The sequence below is a fragment of the Cetorhinus maximus genome, chromosome 24 (assembly GCF_964194155.1).
Source record: "Cetorhinus maximus chromosome 24, sCetMax3.hap1.1, whole genome shotgun sequence".
Taxonomy (NCBI): Eukaryota; Metazoa; Chordata; class Chondrichthyes; order Lamniformes; family Cetorhinidae; genus Cetorhinus; species Cetorhinus maximus.
Window position 1 is genome coordinate 46,412,002 of NC_135902.1, and position 21,120 is coordinate 46,433,121.

The 21,120-nt window shown below is 38.7% G+C and overlaps 1 protein-coding gene across 4 annotated transcripts in view; it reads left to right on the forward strand.

The window, feature by feature from the left end:
- Positions 1 to 16,402, forward strand: part of LOC144699855 (endonuclease V-like) — a 79,258-nt gene extending 62,856 nt beyond the window's left edge. For 2 of the 4 annotated variants that reach the window (XM_078571163.1, XM_078571165.1), the window contains exon 9: positions 12,574 to 16,401. The gene's annotated coding sequence lies outside the window, so the exon portion shown is untranslated. Of the gene's footprint in view, positions 1 to 1,471; positions 1,589 to 2,697; positions 2,869 to 12,573 lie in introns of all 4 variants that reach the window. The other 2 variants (XR_013580639.1, XM_078571164.1) reach the window with 2 other exon arrangements.
- Positions 16,403 to 21,120: the final 4,718 nt, after the last annotated feature.

Sequence of the window (21,120 nt, forward strand, 5' to 3'; positions counted from 1 at the left end):
AGCAACAGAAAAAGGACGAATTAGCACAATTAGTTAAAGTACTTAAGTTCTAAGCAACTCAGTCACAGCCAAAGGAAACATAGTTTAATCGGCTGTTTACACTATACATTTCACGTTAACGCAATTTTGTCTTCAAATCCTCACTTCATGCTAAGGAGGGTGAGAAGGCAGGAGATCAGTAAAAGGGTGAGGGTTGGGGGATGGAGGTTATTCCATAAGATATTAAATCATTTGTACTTTTTAAAAAAAAAATTAAAATCCTCCTGCAAGTTTTTTTTTTAAACATACATAAAGCTAAGCAATTTAGGGCCTTGGGCAACAGAATCAGCAGGTACAAGGAGAGATCAAAGTACTGTGGGCCAGAGTTAAAAGTTGGCTGAATCTGTGACAGGCAAGAGGTAACAGCAAAATATTAAAAACTCCTATCATGGCACAACCTTTACACACAACAGGCACTGTGGGTATTATAACGGACACCAGTTGAAGCTCATTTAAAATAAAATATTTTGATGGCGTACGCATTCCACATACTGAATTTAATACATAATCAACTATCTCTCAGATCAGGGGCTGTTTAAGAGCTCATTAGAGAATTCTCTTGTATACTACAATTATACATTTTGTCTTCCCACACAATATAACATAATCATCAAAGTTGGATATTGTTTACAAACTCTGTTATTGGGGGAATTTGAGAAGACTGGGAACAGCAAAGATCCAAAGATTGATCACCGTGGAGCTGCTCTGGTCTCTGCATTCCCATGATGAGCAGTTGCAATTGCCTGGTTAATTTCCCTTTCTAATTCAAGTATTACACAGCGGCATTTCTCTAAGCGCCTTGCAAAGAATTGTATCAAATAAAATCAAGTTTATTTCGCTATTGCTTAACATTATGATATCTTCAGAGAAGTCCACTTAATTTATATGTTATGACTGAGAGGTTTTGGTTTTTGTGCAACTACTAATGTTAGTTTTGCTGGACTATATTGCTGCAGCCATTTCTTTAGCCTTTTGTCAAAATCAGAATAAGGTTTGCTAGCTTCAATTTGCGCCTTCCAATTCATTTTTAACCCAGGGGATTCTATATGTCAACCAGACCTGGTGTTCCATCGTCTTCAATATCTCCGTTCCTTTTATAGCTTCACTTCCACTACTAAGCTAGTTAAGTTAGAAATTCTGTTAGAAGCACATGGAGTTATCTTCTGAACACTGATGAGAAATTATTTAAAAGTTCTACCCCCAACCGTGTCTAACACAAATCTTACCACTTTTTAAGTGCCCTTGCGCCCCTAAGTCTGTGTTCATGATGTGTATACCTAGAATTTATTTTTGGCAGTTCGTACTACTCTCCTCTTCTCTTACCTTTTTTTTTTCACTCTCATCGGCTTATATTTATTATGTTATTGCTTGTATTTATTTTCTTTTCCATATTTCTTTTAAATATTTTGTTTACGTTTAACCACTTTGAAAGAAATCTATCCAAGGAAAAGGGAGACTTGCACAAGACAAGACTGCACCTACTCTGTTGCTCTCTCAACTCCTTATACAAACAGAAGTGCACTTACCTTGATTTGCTTGAGGAATTCCAGTAAGTATAGGCTAACGTTCATCAGGGAGCCTGTGACAGAGTGGTGCCACATGCACATGAGCAGATCAGCTGTTGCATTTTCTTCCAGGACAACAGTGACTGCAATCCACTGTGCTTGCGATTTGTTATCAGGCATTTATGCTAGCTTAATATGAAGCGTTGTTTTGAGTTGTGTAAAATCTCTAATCGGTAAAGTTCACGCACAGTGCTTAACTGCTCATAGCACATTTCTGTATGAGCTATTTTTATGAGGCATTAACCCACTTTAAATAAATGGGTTAATGCCTGTGTAAAGCATCCCACACAGGAATGTAGTATTATTACATTAAGCATTCATATATTGACTTCAATAATTGGAAAATTATCCTACAACCCAACTAGATGACCATTGTGTTTGGTTGCGTGTTTAGTGTTTATTCTACCTTCACTTTCAGTGAACTTCTACTTGGAATTTTATCATTTAATACATTCAATAATTGTTTTGCATTTTTAAAATTTTCTTCAACCTTTTGATTGCTAACACAGACTGTAGCATAGCTATAAGAATAGGGAATTCGGACCGTTTAGATAGCTCTTCTAAAGAGCTGGCATGGGCATAATGGGCCAAATAGCCTCTTCCTGTGCTATGATTCTATAAGACTGCATTGATTGCACAGAGAACATAAATAGATGACAGTGCAGCTTAAATTATGGTTCTACTGTTGGAATCTAATATAGGCTAGTACCGATGGAAGGAACATGTAATAAGAATATATTGAATTTCTTTGCATTCGAAGCATACAAATTGGGTTTCCTTCAGAGCTTATCAAATAAAAGATTCTTTGAATTATATTAAAGAATATTATACCGGAAAAGTTTGGAATGTGTTATCAATTGCATTCTCAAAATAAATTGAAAATTTCTCACCTTTTTTAGTTTTTGGATATTGTACAGAATTGACTTTGTGCAGTACTCTAAAGGGTTATTAATGTACATTGATGTTGTAATGTGATATGTGCATGCCAATCACTAGGCCGACAGTCCTTACCAACATTTGCCTTAAAGAACATTTCCTGAGGAAGTTCCCACTAAACATTGTTTTGATGTTCTTTTAAAAATCAATTATGCAGCTTTCCAAATTGGTTCAATGGATAAATGCATTATGTCATGCACTATTGAGTTATGCGGAGTTATGTTATCTCAGCCGGGAGCAGTTGACCTCAGCGTCCCTTGCCTAAGGAAGAGGAAAAATATCAGCCAGGGTTTCTGCTCCTGATGATTGTCCAATAACATCTGCACCTGTTTGGATATCTGGCGAGTACAGAACTGGGGGTCACTTGTAAAGCTTCTTCCCCAAGAGTTGCATCAACTGGTGACATCAGTGTCACATATGATCACACATCACACACATGAAACAACCGCTTATGTGTGTGTTACTGAAGAGTGGTCAGGATGTTCCCATATATCAAAGGTGTGGGAAATTTGCTTTACATCATCTATAAATATATTAAAAACAAGAGCCATTTGTCTACAAAGCTTTACTTCTTCCAGTCATGTTTTTGCCACATGTTCTCTATAATAGATTCCTGCATTATTTATAAGAGAAATTACCTGTTTAACCTCATTACAATGATTTAAGCCCTCCTGCCACCAGTGGTGGTGCAGTGTCTCACTTCTGCATCTCCAACGCCTCAGCTTGTACGCAGAGGCCCTCCAATGCTTCAGCAAACTCTACCTGCCTGCTTAATTCCATTTTAATTTTGCTACTTACCTATAAATTTAAAATAAACAAACCAAACGAATATATAAAAATAGGAACAGAACACGTTAAAATGGGAGACTAAAATGCAACTTTGTTCCCCAGTCCAATTTTCCCCAACCCTGCTTCACCTGCTCTCAAGTCCCTTTGTGCAAGACAGCGATCATCTAGCGTTATAATAATTTGATGTTGTTTGCATACTGATTACCTCCTGTTACAGTAAGTTCAAATCAACTCCTTCCTTGGTCCTCCACTTCCATTAAAATGTATGAAAAGATTTTTCAGTGTAATTTTGAGGTTTACATTTTTTTTCTTTATTGTTTCAAAGGGATTTGGCGCCACTGGCAAGGCCAGCATTGGTTACCCATCCCAAATTGACCTTGAACTGAGTGACTTGCTAGCCCATTTAGTGGGCAGTTTTACTGTGGGTCTGGAGTCAAATGTAGACCAGACCAGGTAAGAATAGCAGATTTCCTTCCCCAAAGGGCATTAGTGAGCCAGATGGGTTTTTACAACAATCGATGATGGCTATCATGGTCACCATTACTGAGACTAGCTTTATACTCCAGATTTATCAACTGAACCCAAATTTCATCAGCTGCTGTGGTGGGATTTGAACCTGTGTCCTTAGAGCATTAGTCTTGGCTTTTGGATTACTAGTCCAGTGACATTATTATTACATCGCCATCTCCCTACTGCTTGAAAATATTTAAACTTTGCAATTAATTCTATTCAATTAATTCTATTCAATTCTATTTAAAAAAAACTACTTTAATCTAATCCTGATCCAGCAGAAGAAAATTATATTGCTGTATTAAGTAAATAAATAAGAGCTTGGAGATTGCAAATGAGAAAGGGGCCACCACTCTGATGGCACTTGGATTGTCAGCATTTTGAAATTTAGTAGTAAGTGCTATGATCTCAGACAAAACCAATAACTTGTCTTAAAAAAAAGTGAGATCCAAAATCTCAGTTATTTACCAAAGGAATGAAGCCACAAGATTCCATGGTTTAAACAGAAGCATTTTTACTATACAAGAGCCAAACAAAACAAACACTAAATAATATCTGAGATTACCACCTATATACTAAAACTCAGAATGAAGCTAAGTTAAACATGAATTAACAGGCAAATTGCAGTCAATCATTAAACTAGAAATTACACATTAAATGACAGATACAGCTAAGACAAGTCTTACAAATTGGCTTAGCAGTCCATTCAGCATATGGGTCACCAATTTCATTCAGAAAGTGCTTCAAAACTTGGTGTCTTCCTCACGAAGAATTTCAGCTCCTCTCTTCTAGGATTTAACCTGATTCCCCAGTCGACAGCAGCGCACAATTAACCTGAGTTCCACGGGCACGGTCTTCACCAAAAATGCCACAAGTCTGCAGAAGCTCCTCAACTCAGTCTGATTGGCGTAGATCCACCAATGTTGTCTTAAAGTAATAGACACGACAGCAACAATTATGTATTCGCTTAATCTCAGCTTCTGGATCCTTTCTCTGTCTTCTTCAGCCTGCCTAACTCATCAACTTTAGCTAGCCACTGGACTCACCAGCTTCTACTGAGCTTGGATTGATCTGAGTCCTTGTATATGCTTTCAAACAGGTTCAGTTTCCCTAGAAATTTTGGTTTCCAATCGCAGTTTCAGTTTTCGTTTCCTTAGAAACGGGAGAGTCAGTTTCCTTTCTCTGTGCTCCTTTTCACTTGAAATCCATCTCAAAAAAAATTCAAGGTTTGAAACCACAGATTCCAACACATAAGGATTACGATAATGTTAACAAGACTAAAATCTGACTTTGCAGTTTTGTAGGCTGGGAGCCTGTGTTAACAGACATAATATTAAAGCTTGTGCCAGCCTATAAATATCAATAATATAGAAGGATTATGAATTTGAAGGTAGTGAATATTTATGACAGAAAAAAAATCATTTGCCCAACATAATGAAATGTTAATTAAATATTAATGTCATAATATCTGTTGTCTTAATCAATATTGGAAACTGTCAGAAACAGTGGCAGTTAAAATTACAGTTTAGTTGAGGGGAACACCAAACTGCCCTATAACTTTACTGGCAGCTTCTGATGCATAGTTCCACTGCCATTGACTCAATTGTTTGAAGGATAATTGCATAATTTTACAAATAATTTGAAATCAGATATCAGAATTTTTGTAGCAACTGAATGTTGGGTTCAATTTTTACCGCACATGTACCTCCCCAAAATAGAAGATTTTGGCAGCAGAACTACAGAACATGAATGTTGTAGCTCTTAATACTATTTTGACCCACCCTCATGTACACACCAGCAGTGTCTGGCCATCAGATGTGCACGTATAGCTGCTTACCATTTCTATATTCTTTCCATGAATTTTTAAAACCAAGAAACTTTGACGAAGGAACAAGATCTACCAGAGTTGCAAAGAGCAAGTCTGGAGAGTTATAATATTGGTTGTTTAGAGATGGAAAAGCAGCAGACAGGAATGTTGTAGGTTAGAATCAAAGAGAGATTATATGTCAACAACAATTTTTTTCTTGTATCCTGAATGAGATGCACAGACAGTTATCCAGTCCTTGGATAGACTTGACATTCTCAGGGAATTAACTGTCCTTGAGGGCAAAGGACATGTTTGACACCAAAGGGAAAATCAAGCTTCCTTGAAGCATCTTTATACCACTATTGTTATTACTTTTTCAAAGGTGGGGTTTGAAATTACATTGCTGTCTTTACACCCCTGAAAGTGTAGCATTGTGGAACTTCCACCCAATGCCTTGTTTCTGGCATGACCTCATCCCAGGCTTAGGATTGCTTAAGTATTAGGTTGGAGATCCATACTTATACCAGTGTTCCAAGGGCACCCAAAGATTTGCCTTGAATACAATGTGGCACCTTGCCTCTCTGCTAAGAGTGAAACAAATGTGGCCAGAGGTCCTGTCTCCTCATTCACCTTTTAGCTGCTGCTTCCTTGTCAACAGAACCAAAAAGGAGTAACAAGAGATTTTTTTATGCAATGTATTATTATGATCTTTGAATCACTACCTGAAAGGGTGGTGAAGGCAGATTCAATAGTATCTGTCAAAGGGGAATTGGATAAATATTTGAAAAGGCAAAATTTTCAGAGCTACAGTGAGAAAGCAGGAGGTTGGGACTAATGAGATAGTTCATCCACAGAGCCAGCACAGCTACAATGGGCCGATTGGCCCCCTTGTGTGCTGAATGATTCTATGATCAAATCACAATTGAACACTTTGGATTCTTAGTGGGACCCACAATGGGACACATCCCTCCTTCGTCCAGGTCACATCGATTAAAATGTCTGGCTGGATTTTGAGGGGAACCTGGGATCCTCCCCAGACATGCCTCCAGAACTGATGTTAGAACAGAAGGGGTGGACCAAAGAAGCATCTCTGCCCTCCACTGGAACCTGCCACACAACCCAAGAAAGGGAGAAAACCCAACAGATTCTACACCAATTTACAACCCCTCTGATCCTGGGATGCCTCATCTCCGTCCCATAAGGAGTAGAAGTTAGAATCACCTCACTAAATTTCAGGGGTGCAACCTTGCTGGTCAAGAGTGCAAGTTAAAGAGTAAGTGCTGTGGTATGACGGCCCTAAATTCTTGCTTTCGCCCTCTCTAACTCTCACTGTCTAGCAAACACACGCTCGCATGGACCACTCTCTTTATGGGGAATCAATTGTAATTTATTAACATTGGATCCTAACGCTTTACTAACCCATTCAAATCTGTTTAATCACTGAATCATAAACCACTACCCTGTGAGGAAAGAGGGAGAGTGCATCAGAAACTGAGTGCAAATGGGACTGGAATATCAGGCCTTTGAACTGATTAGCAGTAGGGGAGAGGAGGCCATAATAAGAAAACTTTACATCCAGATAGCCTATTGACTGTAGTACCCAGCTAACATTAACATTTCTTGGCTCAGACATTTCCTCCCAGTGCACTACGCTAATTTCCATTTAAAGAAGCGGAGCTGTTCCTGGATGCACTTAAAACCATCCCTATTAACTCAGCTCGGCATGGAAAATCAGAAATGTCAGGACTCTATGGGCAGAAGACATATTCCTCAATTTTATTTGTGAATTATACAGATGTAGGAGTACTTTGTACTGAAAGTACTCCCCCTAGGCTTTCCTTATCCTTTAATTTTTAGTATGCAGCGCATTTTCTTTATTATGTTTTTTGCAGCCACAAACCAGAAATCCATTTCAATCCATCATTATTGTGTTTAAGCAATAAATAGGAATACTGAGAGCACTGTTCGCAGCTTTCCAGTATCATCCCTTATGATTACAGAAGTATTGCTTTCTAAAAATTTGTTGAATGCACAAAACAACACAACGCTAGATTCTTCAGAGAGCAATATTTCAGAATGTAATAAAGATACAAAATTCCAATTTGGCACATTTCTGTTTCTGTGCATGCCCCATTCGCTACACCGGCTTTTAAAGCAAATCTGAGATGATCATGCACTAGATCTCGTTAATATTCTGGTGGAAATGACATTGAAGTGATCCATAAATACTGCATAGCAGACACAAGGTTTAGTGTGTGTGATGAAATACAGCTTAAGATAAGTGCAATATTCAAAGCTTACACTTAAGTGTTTTACAGCAACTATCACAGAGTAGTGTGTTCTCACTTGTTAGTTTTATTGCACTGAAAATTTACAATTATGCTTAATCATATGAGCCGATCTGCTGGTGCTTTCACTGATGATTATGGGTACTCATGCATTGGGACCAGACAACCTCATTATTATTTTATAATGTAAAACCACATTTAAACAAGAGGTGGCACATGGCATCCATCTAGAGAATGGTTAGGAAAATAGGATTCAGATCTGTGAGGTTATTGGTGTCAAGCAATCGACTGAAGAATGTTGATAATATTGTTGTATGTTCTGAAGAAGAGTAGGCTTTTTACATTCGGCGAAAGGGAATAAGCCTGAGCCTATTCAAAGTTAAAAGGAAAAAGCCACAAATGCTGAAAACCGAGGGGGTGAAATAAACCAGAAAATGATGGAAACTGACATCAGGTCAATCAATCAGTTCCTGAAAGAGAAAATATAGGTTAGAATTAGATCCTGCTGAAGGGCCAACTGAAATATTAACCTGTTTTCTGATGTTTTTCTTTGCTGATGAACCAATTGTGCATTTCTTTTATCACTCCAGAACCTTATGCCATTCTTTGAAAGCAATGAAAAATACAGGAACTGTGCTTTTTTTTGTTCACAACACTACCCCTTATTACACATGAAAATACACTTACCAGATATATCTTTGACGTTCACTTAAATGAATTGTCAAATAAATTGAAGGTGTCTTAACAGGAGATCATTCCAGAGCAGCTCCAGTAGAGTGTGACGGAAGGAAGGCTGCAAATTAAAAGCAGCCAGGGAACCACCCTGCAACCTCGAGAATGCTAACTGTGTTGCAGGCACTCTGGGGCACATGAGGAGGTTCCCCACAGTTAAGGTAACTGGAGCAGCGCAGCAAAAAGGGAGACCCCACGCAACAGTCTCCCAAGTGAGTCTCCAACAGAGCTATTAAAAAAAAAGCCAAAGCAATATATAGAATCATAGAATAGTTATAACACAGAAGAAGGCATTTGACCCATATTAGTAAGATTTTCATTCCCTTATATAGAATGGAGGAATAGAATAAGAGCTGCATATAGTTCATTTTCTTTGATACACTTGCGATGCTCTTTGGGCCATCATGTCATAACATTTTAAAATGACAGGGGAAGAAATAATTTGCTGGACACTTTTCAAAAAAGACAATGAATCCTAAAATTTTCCTTTCTGTTGTCACTGGCAGATTGAGAGGGCTGAGATTCAGGTTTCCAGTCCTGATCAGAGCCTGATATTGAAAAGTGGCCACGTTTAAGTTTTGGGTAGAGGATAGAATCACTGTACAATGAGAGATGATCTCATTGAACGTAAAATTCTCCAAGGGCTTGGCCGGATAAATGCTGAGAGGCTACTTTCCCTGGCTGGAGAGTCGAGAACTCAGCGGTCACAGCCTCAGAATAAGGGGTTGGGCATACAGGATTGAGCTGAGGAAAAACTCTTCACTCACAGACTCTGAGGAACTCTCTACCCCAGAGGGCTGTAAACGCTCAATCATTGCGTATATTCAGTACTGAGGTTGATAGATTTTTGGGCACTAATGGAATCAAGGGATATGAGAATAAGATGGGAAAGTGTGCTTGAGGTAGAAGTTCAATCATGATCGGGTATAAGATGTACTCCTCCTGTTTCCCATGTTCTAATATTGTGTTCACTCCATGCAGGAATTGCGGCAGTCCCCAATGTTACTTGCAACTAGCCACTGACTGGCAACTGTCCTGGTTTATGTTTCCCACTAGTCCTCCAAGAGTTCTTTTTGGAAACAAAATAGGAATCCTATTTAGAATTGCAGTTAATTCATAGTAATAAGGGAAAAAAAATAGTTTAAAACCATAGAGTTCTGATTCTAAAAGTCAGATCAGAGAGGTGTTAGATAGAATGAAACTATTACACATTTAAGCATTTGCCATTAATATATCCTGAATAGCTTCATTAACATTTTCAAATTTTGAGGCACAGTAGGGACACTGAAGGGGCATGAAAGCTGCAGAATAAGATTGGTGCTCCTGACAGCATTGCAGAGAGAATGCAGGAAAACATTCATCATCTGTCACAGACTGCAAAGGATATTGGCTGAACGAAACATAACCTAGAGTTTGGTACCATAAGGACTTGGTTAAATTTTTTTAAAATAATAAAACTTTTAAAATTAGAGCTTATTGTCTTTACCTAAATGTGCTCAATTAAAACCACAATATAGGACAGAGGCCAAAATGTAGATTTTATTAATTAACTTTTTTTTAAAATTCTGCTTACCAATGCCATCTAATCAGTAAGAGAAGTCCTAAGGTGCTAGGAGAGTTTGGAAGAGGGGCACACAGGGCCGCTCTGGTAATGAACTCAACTTGTATTGAACTACCGCCGTTCTTTAAGAAAGGTTCTAACTTTTGTTCTCTTATCCACATCCAACTTAAAAAAAAATACTCTGAGTTTCTTCAGTGGCTCAGTTGGGAATTTGCATTGCTTAATCAAGGTTGATGCCACACAAATCAAGAAGGACCCTGGTCTGTGCTGAGTTAGCTGATCTCCTCTCGCTGCTTCAAGTGGTCCTGGCACCTCTGAGATAGGGAGAGGAAAGAAAATCAGTTATAGGTCCTGACTGCACGTCTGTAATGTCTGTGAGAATGCAGGGGTTCATTTTAACATTGCGCAATGGTGTAAATGGGCAATATTGAATTGTATACACCATGCCCGATTTTGCTGTACATTCAAGTCTTGGAAGGGGATATTGGGCAGACTATAATGGGCAGCCAATTCAATAATGCCATTGCTTAGATGAAAGTTACTCCCATTGTGGACGTTGGGTGAGGTGAGAGCCAGGCTTGGCCTCAGTTGAACAGTTTGCAGACACTCATGATTTGGGCTTACACGTGAAGGCAGCAGTGGTGGGGGATATCAGAGGATAGGTGACAGCCATTGAAAGGTAAACCAACAAGAGTCATCACCATTGAAAGAGGATGGGTAATTGGAGGAAATTGTCCATATATTAAAATTGCCCCTATCTTTTAATGACGGCTTTTCTTTGCCGCTAAAGAAGATCAGTGTGTCATCTTTGGTATTATGATGTGTGCCGATATAATTTATACCATCATGTTTTGCATTTGGAAACAAATGAAGTTTGCCAAACACTGTTGCATGAAGACAATTCCCTTCAAAAAATACTCTGACTTTATTAGTACACAAAGATCTATTCAAAAACGTTTGCAGAATTTTCCTGCAAGATGAGCTATTGCTTGTCTCCTCTGCAATAGACAGAAACGGTAATTGTCATTTACCTCTGCAGACATTTCTCACAGGGATTCATCACAATGCCGTTCTTTCTCTCAGGCACTCACTGTGATTCTGACATTTCAAACTGAGACTTGCCATTGTTAAGATTTCAGGAATTTGTTTGCCGGCCTCATTATTGCAGGATTCACTAAGACTTGTTTAAAGTGCGGCTTTGTTCTGACAGTTTTGTTTGCTATTGTTGGAGTGGATGTCAGTACTGTTATAACTGCCACAGATTTACCACATTGCCAAAGTTATCAAACTCTGGAAAGTACAAAGGCAGTGACAGCCGTGATCACTAGTAACACATGTAAGAAATGTTAATGTCAAATGTGGTAATCCTGCTGAAGCTTATTCAGTATATTCTGGAATATCCAGTGTAAATCCATTTTAAATGCAAAGTCACCACTAAATTCCTCCTTTGTTGCAATATTTATGACTTAGTTCAAATTGATTGTTTTTTTTTTAGTGAGAGAAACCACATTGAATTATCAGAAGTAGACTATATAAAACAAATATAAGTTGTTGTTGAATTATATAGATAAACAATTAACAGATAATGTATTCTCTGTTAATTGTATGTTAATTATATTAAGATACACAGGTGAAGGGCATTGTTTAATAAAGTATCTAGAACACTCCTCAGGAACATTATTTTAACTCAATTTAGTAAGTTTCCTTTATGGTTTTGTCTTTTTGTTACAATGCCCCTTTAAGGGGCTGTTAATGTATTAATTAGTTTATTTGTTGATTAGTTTATTTTGCTGATAATTAAAAGAGCATATAAAGAGGGACACTGGGTAATAGGCAGAAGGCAGACATTTGTAATGCTGTATTCTGTAAATCAACTGATTATCAAGAAAAGGATTTGTGTCTAGTTCCATACTTCACCATCTGGATCCAATTAACATCCTTCCTCATCTATTCTTTCTTCTCCTGAAATTGTGCAGTTAACAGTCAAGCTTGCACATGAACATTTGGATAAGGACCTAGAAACTGGCTGTTCTGCATGGAGTGCTGTTTGGAGCGCATCACAGCCAACCTTAATCCTGCCCTTCTCTGTTATTCACATGCACTTTCCAAGAAGAGTCAATGAATAGTGTACAGTGTGGACCATGACTGTCATTTCCTTGTTCCATGTATTAGGCCGATTACAGACTACCGACTTAGTTAAAATTAGCTAAGCTAGCACAGATGTGAGATCCAGCCTGAGTATATGGCTCAATTCAGCATTTGTTAGTCATTCTACCAACCATTGAGTAAACTGATACACTATCAGGTGACTAACATATTTGCTTGTGTTCTTCACTGTTTTTCCAGTGCAGAGTACTTGCTCCCAAAGGTCTGCCAGCACTACCGCTGTAACCAGGAGAAAGTAAGGACATTCCAGAGAAACAGAACCATCAGTAGCGAAATCTCAAGGTTTTTACATAAACGGGCCAGCTGGGCTGAGAATCCACCCGGGTGAGGAGTTGTAGTTTGTGATTCTGTTTCTGATCAGGACTTCAAAGCTAGGGAACTCCTCACTTACCTCAATATTAATGGTATCCTACAATCAACAGGAATTCAGAACCAAGCCTGGTACAAACTAACCAATATTTTTTGATGTATTTTGTATCCCTCATTTTATTTTCAGTACAAATTGGTGATATTTTCAGAGTTACATGTTTTAATACACTAAATTGATGTATATTTTTTAATAAGATCACCCTGCATGTATATCTGAATGTGGGTGGATACTCAAGGCTGCTACTTTTCAGTGTGCCAAATGGATTGCTGTATTAACAGCTTAAAACAAGGGAAATAACTTTGGAAATGACTCTAGTAAGGAGGGAATGGGGAAGAGCTGGGAAATGGGATCATAACTAGATAGTTGCAGTTAATTACAAACATATAGGCTCCTCGAGCCTGCTCCAGCATTTGATAAGATCAATGCTGATTTGATTGTGGCTTCAACTCTACTCTCCTGTCTACTCCCTAGAACCTTTGACTCCCTTGCCAATCAGGAATCTTATCTAACTCAGTCTTAAAAATTTTTGATGACCCTCCCTCCACTACTCTCAGGGAAGAAAATTCCACAGACTAACGACCCTCTGAGAGAAAAACTTTCTCCTCATCTCAGGTATAAATGGGAGGCCCTTTTTTTTAAACCGTCTCCCCAGGCTCTAGTCTCTCTCACAAGGAGAAATGTCCTCTCTGCAACCTGTCAAGGCCCCTCAGAATCCTATATGTTTCAATAAGGTCACCTCTCATTCTTCTAAACTCTAATGGATACGACCACAACCTTTCCTCATAAGAAAGTCCCTTCATCCCAGGAATCAGTCAAGTGAAGCTTCTCTGAATTGCTTCTAATGCAGTTATATCCTTTCTTAAGTAAGGGGACCAAAACTGCACACACTACTCCAGATGTGGTCTCACCAATGCCCTGTACAACTGTAGCAACACTTCCCCATTTTTATATTCAATTTCTCTTGCAATAAACGACAACATTCCATTTGCCTTCCTAATCACTTGCTGTACCTGCATACTAACTTTTTGTGATTCATGCACCAGGAAACCCAGATTCCTGCTGTACCAGAGTTCTGCAATCTCTCTCCATTTAAATAATATACTGCTTTTCATCCTACCAAAGTGGACAAGTTCACATTTTCCCACATTAAACTCCATCTGCCAAATTTTAGCCCAGTCACTTAACCTGTCTATATCCCTTTGCAGGCTCCCTACGTCCTCTCCACAACTTACTCTCCTACCTATCAACACTGGCATAGACACAATAGTCTGAATGGCCTCGTGCTGAAATTTCAATGATTCTGAAATGCTCAACTTCCTGAAAATTTGTGTAGGTAAGATAGGTAGATCAACATCTCTGAGATTGAGGACGTGTGAACGCAAACATAAAATAAAAGAGGCTCTCGCCTGTATTAAAAAAGGGCTGAGAGAAATTTAATATGTTGGGCATTAAACAATAGAACAGTAACAGCATCAGTTGGAAAATTTGCCCCCCAAAGTCTCTACTTTCCTATATGGAAGCGTTAATCTTTACTTAGCTTGTGATTTGGCATGATAATGCACTGTGGTGTGTCACAACACACTGAATTTCAGAGTCAACATTGGCACATGCCAAGTGGCAAGGGAAAAATGCAACCATAGTGAAATCAGAGCTCTGTAGCAAGCGGAGTGCAGATAAGTAGGAATTGCAGTATTCTCAGGGCACAATCTTATCTCAGGACTCGGACAGTATTGGAAACTGCAGCTAATTATTATCTAAACCCCACAATTAGATTATTGCTTTGTAACCCCTCCCGTGTAAACATTATTCTCTTACTTGTTCAAATGTTCAGCAGTTAAAATAAAAATGTGCATTCTTTTGTAATAATGCGAACACTGTTTATATAAAAGAATAAAAGCAATTTAACAAGGTGCCTTCATTAATTCAATACCTGATAGTGATCTTCGACCTAGAATTGGAGGAATTAGTGCATTATTACAAAATGTGTTTTTCTGGGAGTGGGGTGGGAGTGTTTAATTTCCAGAAAAGTCATTATAACATTTTACCTGCAAGTTGCTATAACTTCTTGTAACTTGTTTCCTGTCATTTTTTTGTGTTCTCAAAATTATGCCTGCTCAGCAAAGTATTAAGACAGGTTTGTAATTGGAGAGAAACCAATGACCTTATCTGGTGAAGGTAAATGATTTATCTTTTTTTAATCAGCAACTCAATGTGTATTGCATTGTTAACAGTTAATGGATTCTTTCTGTTTGAGAATTTGCTGCATTTTTGTAGCATTACAAATCCAAATGGCTTTTTCAATAAGAAATTATAGATAGGTTTGTACCACTTGATATTGCAATAACTATGGTAATGCCAACATGAACCTTAAGATGCAGCAAAATTAAAATTGCCCCACATCTACACAAGTGTAATTTTACTCCAAATAGTTTGAATTTATATTGTGAAGTAGGTCATAATTGGAGGATAATTGGGTTATGCTGTTAAGTTTTTGCATCCAGCAATATTAAAGAGCAACATAAATGGACTTTATTTAATGGTGCACTCAACACTGCTTCTATAAAAGTACACAACCTATATTAATGAGCCTTTTATCTACCTTTACAGTTTTATTTCTTTCTATCCTACTTTCCTGAATGTGTTGACTGCTCACTGGGGCATGGTTCCACAGGTAACTGACACCCTATTTCATATTACCTTTCTTCATTTGTGAATTTACACACTGTGCGTTTGGGAGACATCATAGTAGATCCTGATCTTTCCCCTGCCAGAGGTCTGTATATTTGCAGACTTCCAATAGAGGTCACTAGATAGTAAGAAGGAGCTGGTGCCTTGGCTAGTTTTCTGCTCTCTAAACCACTACTTGCCTCCCCAAAAATGCTAGCTGCTCCAGCACAAACCAAAGAATGCACCTGCAATCTTTCCAGTTGGTGTGTCTCTAATGCTCACCACCTTAACTAGAAACTGCTTATTAAACATTTTCATCATTCAGTGTTAACATTTTGAATTAAGCTGAAACATTGAGGAGTTGCTTTAAGTGAATGTGAAATTTGGAAACGGTGCACATCCTGCTAGTGACAAGAATATCTGACAGACTCATTTCTGAAGTCCCATCTTGAGCTGAATGTCTGTAACAGTGTGCACTGTTGCCTTGTGTTTGTTAGGAATCAAGAGATCTGGTGTTGAGGAGATTATGCCATGTGCTAGTTGAAACAGCAGGGACTCTTACAGCAGCAACTGCAGTCATTTTCAAATCCTGCACTTAATAATTCCATTGTGTAACACTGCAGAGAGGAAATGTATTATTTCATCCTCTTTTGGAGTAAAGTGTTAGGCTAATTAATCAGAGAATGATCCCTTTTCTTTAATTGTTTTAATATAGTCTTTCATACTGTGAAGCCATTGCTGATGCACAGACTATTTTGAATTTGGACATTCAAAAAAATATATATTTCTAAGCTGAAAACGCTGACTGTTATTTTTATTTGGTTAATTTTATATCAGATTGCAGATTTCTGGCATGGTTATAAATGATCAGAGGTAAGGAAAGTTCACATTTTAAAAGTGGTAGCTAGGGTCACAGAACCCAGAGATTCACTTTACTGAATGAAATGGTCAAGTTCACAAAATGGCTAAATAAAATTCAGTTTGGGATAATTACCTGAATTTTTAAATTTAAGAATTTCACACTTGGTTAGCATTTTTGGGAAGGTTTTCTTAATAATATAACACTGTAATTTTAATAAAATCATCTTTGGGATTGAGTATGTGGACTGTTTGTACAGAGGACATTGTCAAATCTGCATTATGTACCCAGAGATCCTTGCTTATTATTTATTCATAGAGCTGCTTGTTATGTAATAACACAGGACTGAGTGAAGGATGAAAGCTCTTGTTCCTCCTCAGTTAAAACATCTGCCTAACTCTCTGGTGGAGAAGCGAAGGAGAAAAGGTCATGTTGGATGATGTTTGTTCTTAACATTCATGAGTAAGGCTTCATTTCCATGGTATATTCGTCACTGCACTAGTGTTACAGAGAATCCTTCAGGGTCTGTCGTATCCAGTGTTTTTGATCTTCCTGTGTTTGATACACACTGGTATCCGGTTTCACAGAGACTTGCTCAACCCTCTCGCTGAAATTTTTTGAAAAAGGGAGTCATGCAGATTCATCAAGTGCCATCCTGCTAAAGGACTGAATTATTGATGAGGAAATCAATTAAACATGAATTAAGGATAATTTTTACTGTAAATGAGGTAAGGATTGCTGTTGATATTTCTGTCAATGGAAGGTTTTGTGCGGTGCTCGGGGGGGACCTGGTCTAATTTTAGAAAACTTCACAAATGTTAGTGGATGACGAATAAACAAGAATAATTCACAAGTTACTGGAATATTTTATTTACCCTGAATTAAAAGCAGAAAATGTTAGAAATGCAAAGCAGGTCAATGAGCCTCTGAAAGAAAAATGGACAAGTTAACATCCTGGCTAAAATCTGCACCCATAACATGAATCTCTCTTTCTGGTGTTGACAGGCCCAATGCCAACATTTTCTTTTTTATTACAGCCTCCCAGTGTTCAGAGATTTCTTTAAATCCCCATTGGATTAAATGCCTCTGACCTTAAAGGCAGAGATGCACAGTTACAGTGACCTACAAGGAAGAGATGCACAGTTACATTTTATTGGATTGATGCAAAACACCATTTAGTGTTGCTGCCATACTTATAAATGAGTCCCTTAACGATAATGTAGCACTCAGTCCAGAAGTGTAAATGTTTATCCAGGAACATTTCGTGAAGTTACAGATAGCTAGAACCTGACTCAGATAGGCTCCACAAAGAACTGGAAAGGTGCAATAAACTATTTGCGTGGATTAGATTCTACTGAGATGTTTGGAAGTCCAAGGAAGTGCATTTGTGTACCCTATGGTAGGATATGTATTGGATTGACCAATGAAAGGTAGCAGGGGGGTTATTCAATGCCATAATAAAGCTGTAAAATGTGTTGAAGTTGTACTAAAACAGAGAATGTAACCGGTCAACACAGAATTAGGCGGGATTTTTATACTGTTGTTGTAGTGCAGAAGCAATAAAGGTTGAGTCCATATAATGTGAGGTTTAATTATGGGAGCAGCTAGTTGCATAAACATGACATGTGTTCCCTTGAGTGTAGAAGATTGCAAGGTGATCTGATTGAGGTTTCTAAAATGTTAATTGAATTTGGTAGAGTAGAAACCACGTGGAGCACTCAAGAACAAGGGGGCATAATCTTAAAATTAAAGCTAGACCATTTAGGAGGGAAATCAGAAGTATTTTTTCCACAATAGGGTCATAGGAATTTGGAACACTCTCCCAAAAGACTGTGGATATTAGGACAGGTGGAGCTTTTAAGACTGGGAGAGAGTTTGTTGGGTAAAGGTATCAAAGAATATGGAGCAAAGGAGGAACAGTGGCCGGGATTTTCAGGCCCTGGCAAGGCAGATCCTGCCAGGACAGATGTGATGGGCCATTCAAACTTCCAGTCACGTCGATGGGACTGTAAGATCCTACCGGTGGAAGGGGCCGGGTTATTCCAGTCCGTGAAGTTGAGTTGCAGATCAGCATTGATGTAATTGAATGGAGGAACAGGATCGAGGAGTGAATTGGTCTACTTTGGTTCCTTATCTTCTTAATTGAAGCAGTGTTTAACCAATACTGCTTCACTCCTGCCTGACATGCTGTCCTTGCCCCATGCCGCTGCATGTGCAATTGTGCCATTCGATGGAACTAGGATACTCAAGGTTTGTTTCGACTTCTCAAGGCATGAGTACATGAACTTTAGCTCAAGTGGCTCTCTACCAACCATAATGAGCTTGATTCATGTATTCAGTTGAGCCTTTACGCTGGAGCAGCACAATATGAAAACACATTCAGACCTCAGGGAAGAATTCAATACTAAGTTGCCAGTGTCACAGCATTAAAGTGTTCAAAAGTCTTATTCCACAATAAATTCTATTTAGTCATACCCTGAAAATAAGACATACTTTCAACTAAATAATTTTATTTCAATTTTTTTTTTAATGATTTAGATGAGTTCCTACTGATTGTTAGTTTAGTCCATTCATTGGAGTTCCTTCATTATACGTGGCTCTCTATCCCTGTGTGACAGCAAGATTTCTTCAGAAAGTGTCTGTTCTAAGGCTGCCCCAAACCAGCAATACTAAAACATAAAATGGACAGTAGCAGTGGCAACAACAGCTAGCATTTACACAACAGGACGTAACTGAGAGAAAATGTCATGTACAAATATTGCCAGTTATTTAGGATCTTAGTTAAATATATTCACTGTTCCAGGGAATGATTGGAAAATAGGCTATAATAAAATTAAATTCTCCAGTGATTTCAATACTAACTGTAGATTCATTTCAGATTTCCATAATATCAGTGTTAGTTTATGTTAAGGTCTCCTATTATCTTGCAACTCTAACTTGATCAACTTTGAATTACACAGGAGCTGTTTTCTCTTTTCTGCCTTTGGTAAAGGTACATAGAAGTTACAACATGTATACAGGCCATTCTGCCCAGAAACTGAACAGGTCCAACCATATAAATACTTTAGCTACAAGAGCAGGTCAGAGGCTGGGAATTCTGTGGTGAGTAACTCACCTTCTGATTCCCCAAAGCCTGTCTACCATCCAAAAGGCACAAGTCAGGAGTGTGATGGAATACTCCCTACTTGTCTGGATGAGTGCAACTCCAACAATACTCAAGAAGCTCGACACTATCCAGGACAAAGCAGCCCACTTGATCGGTACCCCATCCACAAACATTCACTCCCTCCTCCACCGCGCACAGTAGCAGCAGTGTGTACCATCCATAAAATGCACTGCAGCAACTTACCAAGCCTCCTTAAACAGCACCTTCCAAACCCATGACCTCTACCACCTAGAAAGGCAAGGATAGCAGATGCATGGGAACACCATTACCTGCAAGTTCCTCTCCAAACCACACACTATACTGACTTGGAATTATATTGCTGTTCCTGCACTGCCATTGGGTCAAAATCCTGGAACACCCTAACAGCACGGTGGACGTCTGCAATTCAAGGAGGTGGCTCACCACCACCTGGAAGTTCCCCTCCAAGCCACTCACCATCCTGACTTGGAAGTATATCACCGTTCCTTCACTGTCACTGGGTCAAAATCCTGGAACTCCCCAACAGCACTCTAGGCGTACCTACACCACAGGGACTGCAGCGGTTCAGAAGGCAGCTCACCAACACCTTCTCAAGGGAAATTAGGGATGGGCAATAAATGCTGGCCTAGCCAGCTATACCCAGATCCTGTAAATGAATTTTAAAAAATTAGAGATGGACAATAGCGACGCCTACAGAATAAAAAAACTCCCCCACATTTACCTACCCTGTTCCCATATCCCTTCAAAACTTGTTCCTTCATTCCCCTATCCAATATAACCTTGAATATTGACATTGTTTCTGCTTCCAACATGACCCTAGACGTGAACTCCACAATCTCACAACTCTCTGAATGATGTTTCTCCTGCCCTCTATTCTAAAACTCTCACGATCTACAGCCCCTCGTTTTCAATCCCTGATTTACTGGAAAACAGTCTGTTTTGATCTAAACTGCCCCATCCTTTCATGATTTTTCAACTTCCTTTATCTCACCCAACAATCAGTGTTGCTCTGACAAAGACAAATCTTTCAAGTCTTTCTTTGTATTTGTACTTCCTCATAGCCAGCAGCATTCTACTGAATCTGCGTTATACTCTCTCTAAAGTCTCAGCATTTTTCCTGTAGTGTGAAGCCCAATGTTGCACACAGTCCTCTAGCTGAGGTCTTGTTAAGGTTTTATATAGGATTATCATTACCTCTTGGCGTTTATATTTGATATCTCTTGAGATAAAACCTAGAATTCAATTAGCTTTTTTTTACAGCCTTAACCACCTGAGGTGCTGCCTTGCTTGTTCTGTGAACCTGTACCCTCAAGTCTTCTCAACTCAACTGCAGAACCAAAGTTACTTCCAATTACTGCTGTATTTTTAACCACGATATATCACCATTACAGGTATTGAAATTGAATTCCATCCACCACTTTTTACTCCACTCCCACATCTTATTAATATCTCTTAGTAGTTTCCTTTGGTGGTAGCAGCTCATTTAGTTGAGCCAGTCTCTGCAATGTACTCACTTTTTTTTTAACTCATTGATAGTGAGACTTAACGATCTATAGCTGCTTTGAACTGAATTGGAGACTTGGGTTATACTCAGTCAGAAATTGCTGTCCTTGAACTGTCTCCTATTTGGTAGAGGGCAGATATTTAAGCAGGTCATTCATCACTCATATCCAAACTGGCTCTGCA